The sequence below is a fragment of the Passer domesticus genome, chromosome 3, assembly GCF_036417665.1.
Source record: "Passer domesticus isolate bPasDom1 chromosome 3, bPasDom1.hap1, whole genome shotgun sequence".
Lineage (NCBI taxonomy): Eukaryota > Metazoa > Chordata > Aves > Passeriformes > Passeridae > Passer > Passer domesticus.
The window spans coordinates 11962150-11970503 of NC_087476.1; the positions used below are offsets into that span (position 1 = coordinate 11962150).

At 38.9% G+C, this 8354-nt stretch overlaps 1 long non-coding RNA gene across 1 annotated transcript; it reads left to right on the forward strand.

Annotated features, from left to right (window-relative positions):
• The first annotated feature begins 1189 nt into the window (after positions 1–1189).
• On the forward strand, positions 1190–6972 carry LOC135295998 (uncharacterized). Its single transcript, XR_010358041.1, has 3 exons — positions 1190–1267; positions 1915–2121; positions 6345–6972. It is a non-coding gene; the product is annotated as an uncharacterized LOC135295998 (long non-coding RNA).
• The last annotated feature ends 1382 nt before the right edge of the window (positions 6973–8354 follow it).

Sequence of the window (8354 nt, forward strand, 5' to 3'; positions counted from 1 at the left end):
GAATCCTCTCTACTTCTCCATGTATTATTCCCCCATCTGTTCGTTCACCCTTTTGCACAATAATAAGTCACATTTGCAAGAAACAAGTGTAATCCTTCAGTGTGAAATGTATAAAAGAAGCTACACCAACAAATCCCTATTGAAGGGTAGGGCGTCCTATTTAGAAGTGGTGCCAGGCTTTGTGGCAATAAATTAAGGAATTTTCTTGCAATAACTTCATAGGCGATGCAAACAACATGGGCAAAACAAAGTCCTTAGCCTTTCCACATAAAAAGAACTTCTATAATATTCACAGACATTTCTAGAAGCAAGAGTAACACCATAAATAAAGCCTTCCTTAAAATTGTTCATATCCTCTCCTTTCTGGCTCACTGCCCTACCTAGTAGGTTGTGTCCACAGTCTCTTCTTTGCTTTCTTTGCTTTTCTTGCTTTGCTGTGCTGTGAATTTTGCATTCTTGGTTGCAGAGTCCCTTAGGCTTAGAGAGAAGGATGAAAGATAGCTTTCCTGTCCCTTCCACCTTTGTATAACAGGCTTTGAAGAACAGGTTAACAGGGATTTGAATTTCTTTTGATTGCAGATATATTTGGCCCATAGCAGATGAGTGCAGTTGGCCTTGACCCTTTCACTAGCTGTTCTGCTGCTCCCTGTCTGTGCATGCATGTGCTTTTTGAAGAGGACCTGACACTGAGGCCTCAGTGAAAGGAGGCAAACTATTTTGTGGCTTTTTTTTTTCTCTAAAGGAAGGAATTGACACAACACATTGCTATAGATCTTATCATCAGGATTTAAGTACTCCTCTTAAAGTTCGAGATCATCCATCTGAAGCCAAAGTCTCTCCAAGGATTTTGCTGCAGACTTAAGTGGTCACTCAAATAATTCACTTTGAATCACCCTACTAGTCCAGACACCAATTTTTGGTTCACTGCATCATCCAGGCTGGTTGATTGCAGAAGGTGGTCTGACCCTTCCCCCCAACCTCTGTGCTTGCCACACTCACATCATGGTGATAGAATATGACGCTAATTTTATTGAAGTGTCCTGTAGCCAAAGGAATCACACTATTTAGTGGGCAGTTGAACATCTGTGAAAAGTGAAAAATAGATTTGTTGAGAGGTATCTTAAATTAACTGCTCTTCTAACGCCTCCCCAGGTGCAAAATTGTGTCTCATACTCCAGCACATTCTCCAGCTAAATGTCACTGAATCCTCAACTGGATTGCAAACTTAAAGCACTCTGGAGGCTTCATTTGATGTATGTAAACAGAGGTAATTGCTTCATTGAATTACTTCATTCTGGTATCTTGTTTTTAATATTTAGCTCTTGGACTATAAACTAGTTGAAACAAATGCATGGGCTTGTGTTTTTCTTTTTTTCTGAAGCAATGGAAAAGATTACATTCTCAGGAAAGAAACAATCTATCATCTTTCACCATAGTGCTATTTTAATCTGAGTCAGCATATTCCATAAATTTACAAAACAGAGACACTTTCATTATTTATGATTGCAAATCATTTACATTTAGACAGTACAACAGACTGTGGGGTTTCCACACTGTGAAATAACAGCTTTGCATCGTTTGGGGGCAAGAACTACTTTGCATGCTCTGCCATCAGAAAATTCATTATAATGGTTCATTTGAGGGCATGATATGAATAATATGAATCTCAAAACTGCTCTCTGTCTTTGGTGGATTCTTTCTGTCAAAACCGATTATCTGATCCATTTAGATCCATTTGCTAACTTTTTAAATATCCCTAGATACGTTTTTATTAACAATTAACACCTCTAAGTTGTACTCTTGAGAGAATGTTGGAAACATTTTCTCCATATATATGGAGAGAAATGTGTTGGGATTTAAAACAAATGTCAAGAAAATTGCAGTCAAGTGAAAATGACTCTTACTGCATTGCAGATCCTAAGCAAATACTTCATGAAAAACAGCAGACTGCAATGAGCAGCACAGAGCCAGGCAGCATCCAAACATTAACCAGTGCTGTTAAATTGGATTTCATAAATGATCCCTGCCTGCTATGTTTTGTCTGCTTTACATACAAGCCAGTATACCTCTTCATCTGTTTTGGGACTGCAGTGTGCAAATATGCAAAGAAGATCATCCAAGGTAACCCACTAGGTGCATGGCATAATAACAGATAAATTAAATGAGGAATGTAACAGGGAGACCTGCTGGTGCTGGAAGGAGATATATCCAGTTTCTCAAACTGCAATGATTATTATGTCCAAAGGATTCTATCACTAAGAAAAAAACTTATAATATTTTAAAGAGGAATATGATGATGGATGTTTCTTTCTCATTGCACAGGGTAGGCAGAACGATGTGACTGGCATGTTTCACTGGACTTAGCTGGGCTTTCATCTCTGAATTATTATTTAATTTCAAAAATCAACCTAATGCACCAAACTTACCTGGAATTCTGATACTTTATTTTAGAAAGCTGGAAAATTTTACCTGTGAATCCTCAAAATGCAGCTATTATTCAGTACTGGAAGATTTTTTAACATTACCACTGACAAGTAATGTTTTCAAAGTTACAGTAACAAACCAATATCTAATTGTGAGTAAATGTTTTCTCTGAGAGGTACTTCCAAAACTGTCCTTTGCTCACTGCAATGGGCCATATTCAATGCAGGCATTTTTCTCAGGTGCTAGCACTGGAAATTTTTCACCCCTTGTTCACTTTGGGAATCAAGCCCTCCTGGAGCTCAGAACAGCAAGTGGGGAGTTCTGTTCTTGCTCCACCTTCAGCAAATGTTAGCTCTGTGTATTATTTATTCTGAGCACCTTTAGAAACTCAGTTAAGGACTCTTCCTGTGTGAGGATAATATACGTGAAATAGACTAGCGGAGACTAATTGTTTTGATGGCTGGAGAGAGCAAACCAAATCTGGTAATAGTGTAAAAAAATTATATCATAGGCCTCTAGTTGCTCAGTAGTGAAAGTTTCTTGTTTATCATTACCCAAATTGCCCTAGGATAGCTTTCTTGTCCTCCCACTATCTTCATAAGGCAGGCACCTCCTGTAAGTTTTGTATCAAGCCCAATAAGCGGTTCCAGAAAGTCTAGGTCACCTTGAAAAACATGGACTGAAGAGCTTGGACTGCAAAATTCCATTTATGGTGTTACTCTTGCTTCTAGAAATGTCTGTGAATATTATAAAAGTTCTTTTTATGTGGAAAGGCTAAGAAGAAAAAACAGAACATGAGAGTCTGAGTTTTTCATTTTTCCAGAGTAAAGGTCGGATGTTGATGTTTCATTCCTCTAATTGAAATGTCAGAGGTACAAGATGCCTCACAGAAATGACATATCATATCTGGGAAAGCAAATTAAGTCTCATTTTTTGAATAACCATCGAACAATCTGGACAGGGCAAAGTGTCAGGAGCTGGCAGGTGTGACAGGAAATTAAGTAGCCAGAGGGATTGTTTTCCAATACAGTTTTTCTCTTTGAACTGTAGAAATTCGCTTGTTTGATTAAACAAAAGACAGACACAGCTCACCAGAGCTTCCCAGCTATTATTGCCGTTTCTCTGCTATGTTTGAGAGCTCCAGCAAAGACAAACTGAAAGCAACCAGTGAAGACATTCTCCATAGCTTTGCAAATCTGCCAAAAGAAATCACTCTCAATAAGCCCCCATATGTCTTCCTGCTCCACTGGGAGAATTAGAACCATTCTACAGCAAAGGATGTTAATTCCACACAAATCTTGGACTTGCCGAGGAAGTGTGAAAATAAATTGAAATACTGCTTTAGATCTTGGCATTCTCAGGGATTAAAGAGAAACATCCATAATATTAAGACATTGGGATACTATTGAACCAAGGAGAAGCATAAATGGCATGTTGGGAGATCTGTACTTAAACAGGATAAGTGTTTTGCTTACACTGTGGAAGGTCTCCTCCTGAAAGTGCTGACTCTGTGGAAGACTGCACTTACGCTAGCTCTGCCAGTTCAAAATTGACTGGTGCTGTAATATGTGCAGCAGCTTCTTTCAGAAAACAATCTTTCTGGCAATTTGGTACATTTGTATACAGCAGCCAATCAAACCTTAACTAAAGAAAATTCCTTCTGTCATGATTTTAAAGGGAATTTACAGCTGAGTATCTGTACATTTCAGAAAAAAATTATATAAGGTGTATTTCAGAAACATTTCAGGTCTCTTGTTCATTTCAGAAGCACTTATTTAAGTAGTCCAAGGCCCAAATGGGCCCTCACATATCCACAAGTACCTGATCATCCCCGACTAGGGGTTATCAAGCTGATTCAAACATGGAAATTAATCTTTTTGACTGGGGATCTACATCTGAAAAAGTCATCTGTTCTCTCTTGTTAATCAAGGCAAAAACATTTTACTTATCTGCAAAGAACAGCTATGCCCTAAATGTCTAAATAAAGCGTTTATTGGTGCCTGCAACAAGTTTCAAACTCACAATGGTTTAATTGTGTTTAGCTATAGCTACATATGCTTACACTGTAAATGTATGGCACAACTGAGCAGCTTTCAAAGCACAGCACAAACTAACCTCTTCTAGTCCCATGCTGGAGTCACTCAGAACACACAAAAATATTTTCTGGTCTTATTTTAAAGCACTGGTCTGAGAGTCTGACGGTTTCCTCTGCTTCATAATCTGCCTATTCCCGGTAGACCTGTGTTGGGATTGCAGGGCAAGGTTTTGGGAGCAGAGGAAGGGGCTGGACAAGTGGCATCTCTGAGGAGACACCAGGAGCTGCCCTGTGGAACAGGGAACAGAGTCAGTTCCAGCTGGATCCTTCCGTGGAGAGCCCCAGTGGAGCGCTAGAGTATCCCTGGAGGACCTCCCACTGGAGCAAGGGAATGTGCCCTGGTGGAAGCTGCACCCTCAGAGAGCCCATGCAGGAGCAGGCTGCTGGCAGAGCTGTGCCTGTGGATGGAGCCCACACGGGACAGGTTTTCTGGCAGAGCCTGTGACCTTTGGGAACCCACACTGGAGCAGCCTGTTCCTAAAGGATTGTACCCTATGGGAATGCTCCATGCTGGAGCAGTGCTTGAAGAACTGAGGCCTGTGGGAAGCACCTGCATTGGAGAAGTTTGTAAAGGACTGGGAGTCATGAAGGGCACCTGCTGATGGAAGGGAGGAAAAATGTGAGGAGGAAGGAGCAGCAGACATGAAGTGTTAGCCTGAACACAATCCCTGCTCCCCAGCCATCTGAGCTGCTTAGAGAGAAAGAGGCAGAAGAATTAGGAGGGAAGTTGAGTCTGGGGAGGAGGGATCATGGGCAGAAGGCTTTTAGCTTAATTTTAGTCTTCCATTTTAGTGAAAAAGTCTGGAATGTAGATAGTGACTGCTGTTTATTATTATCATGGGTCTACACAGGATGCTTATTTGTAGGGCAAAAAATGAAAAAATAAAGTATGGAAAGGTCTCTGCAGTAGCAGATCTGGGAGTGAGACGCAAATATCTTCACTTCCTTGGCTTTATCTTCATTGAAAATATGTTTATACATAGTGAAAAAAATTATAAAACTTATGGTGAAGATTATCCATCTATATTTTAAAGAGGATACCGTTAGTCTAAAATTCTGTAATACTGCATTGTATTTGCCTGATTAAAATAAACTTTACACTAAACCTGGCAGGCAGGAATAAGATCCAGACACGAACAGGAAAAAGCCAGTGAGATATGGCAGGGATTTTGTATTCCTTATTGACAGACACCAGTTTGTTCACCCTCATCAAAAGGACTTGGAGAAGCCCAAAGGAAAGGATGAATTATTTTGTCTAAAGCCTTAGTGGGAGAGCCCACCTGTGCTCAGCAGAGCTCTCAGCTCTCACACACCACGAGCAGTGCTGCACTGCAGGTCTGGAGAGAGCTCTCAGCAGTGCTGCATGCCATGGCACAAATCAGGAAATTAAACCAAGCTGAGATTAAAGTGATTCAAAAGTTTCAAAATATTCAGAGAGGAAAACCAATATTTTTATTTATTTTTCATTATCTATTTCAGAAGAGAACTTTTAGCTGCTTAACACAGATACTTAATTGTACCATTAGAGCCAGCTGAAAGCTCCAAGAGGGAAAAGAAAGCCCCAGTGTAGATTTACAAGACACCTTTTGTACTGAAAGTAATGATTGTTTTCCTTCCTGCATATCCAGAAGTTTAGAAAAGAGCCAGATAATAGCATGTTAGACTGAGTTAGATCCTTTGCAGTCCTCAGTAACCATAACTAAAATCTCTGTAAGACTTAATGTGTATTTATCTTGCAGCATCAAACAATGCCCTTAAATCAGCATTTTGCTTAAGTCATATAGATTAAAAATAAATTTGAGTATCTTTTTTTTTTTTCTCCTAGGAGATGACTACATGTGGCCAGGAAATGGAAAATTTTGAATCTAGAACATCTTACAACAATTTATTAATTGCTGTAATCTTTCCATGGTGGTAAAGTGATTCAGTTCAGAATAAAATTCCCTGATTTTCAGTAATTTTCATTTCTTTCTTATTAAGGTCAGAAAATAATTCCTGATAAAGAAAAAAAAACCTTGCAGGAATAGAGATATTAAGTCAGAACAATAATACTTCTGCTTAAAAATTTTGTCCAAAAGCTAAGGCTTGAGGTATGCAATACTGAAAGAAATGATCGTGTTTTGGAGATATCAAAGCTTTAAAGAAGTATGATGTCAGTTACCTGTAAAAATGACCTCTTTACTTTTCCTTTGAAGATGAGCTCTTCATAATGGCCCCACAAGACCTTGACATAGGAGGTAACCTAAAGAAAATACATCTTTGTGCCTTTACATTAATGTCATTTACATTAATGTCATTCTAAACTGGAGAGCCAGACACAAACATTGAGAGAAACAGCACATTGCTCATGCTCCTTTAAAGACTTCCTTTGATCTCTGTGTCTAAGCTTTGATAGCTTCCCCACAGAACAAATCATTGCATAACATGCATAGCATTCAAAATTAATAAATTAGTGTGGAAGATAAGCCACTGGCATCAAACATGTCTAGAGCTTTGATGCTGGATTTGTGTTGCTAAGGCCCTTGTTGGAACTTTGCTAATCGCTTTATTTTCCTTCTCTATCTCTCTCTTTTCTCTCTCTTTTTCCTTTTTTTTTTTTTTTTAACAGTACATGATATTTTTCCATGGAGAGAAGCAACTTCATCTTCCTAATCTCATCCTCCAAATCTGAAATGCTGGAAAATTTTGGAGAGGCTTGAATTCCAAATTGACATCTAGGATGCTATGCTTAGCTTCCTTTTGATTGTCTGCCTGATATGCTGGGTAGCTGATGAACTGATAAGCATCACCAGAGGTCTGCTTTTCAGACCTACCTCAAAGTTCAAGAGGGCAGATTGTGTGTCCACTTCCCTTCTTTTAGATCTCAGACTCGGGGGATCTTCACTTTCCAAAAACCACTGGGATTATTCTGTGCATAAAGCCAGATTTTGACTGCGGAAATTGGAAATTCCTGCTCACGTTCATGACAACTAATCTAAATTCCATTAATATTTTCAGAGAGAAAGCAAGGATACAGGGAAGACCACAGAAATTTATACCTAATGGAACTGAGGAGGGAATCTTCAGTGCAGTGTTTGCCTTTCAAAAATTTATTAATTTAATCTAAAACCCAATGTTGTGGAAAAGTTGGTCTTGAAATTCTTTCCTTGTAGATTAAGCTTAATCTGTAATACATGAATTTTTTAAAAGCATAATTTTCCACATGCATAAGCATTAATAGTTTTAATTCATAACAAATAATGAAGGTATTCTACCCCTATAATGGCTCCTGGTTTTTAATGATGATATAGACCTCAAGATTGCACTGAAATATCCTCTTGTTCTGTATCACTTTGGATGTGGCTTTTCTCACCTAACTTGAATAATTTAATCTTAAATTATTCATTTATGAATTATTAATATAATCTTAATCTTTAAACTTGAATCTCCAACTGTCTGATGAGAGTTGTTCTAAGGACCACAGCAAGAGGTGGGACCAGCTTTGAGAGTGGATGTTAAAATCTTCTCTTCCACTAAAGGTGGAAGAAGTTCCTTGTGGAGGCTTAGTTGTCCATGTGTGGAAGGTGAGATATCCCAGGATTTACAAGGCACCCACATGTGACCAGAGTATCTGGAAACCTTTCCCTGGGTCAGTCCAGTCATGATCCCCCAAGAGATATTAGGTACCAGGATTTAAGCAACTGAACTGAGTCTTATTTCTACACCTCTGCACACTATCTTCCACACCCCCAGTGTCCAAACAAGGGATCGTATAATTTTTAAAGTTCTTCTTGCTCTTAATAAAACATCAAAATTAATCTCTGCACACTTAAAAGAACAAATGCCGTTTCACAAG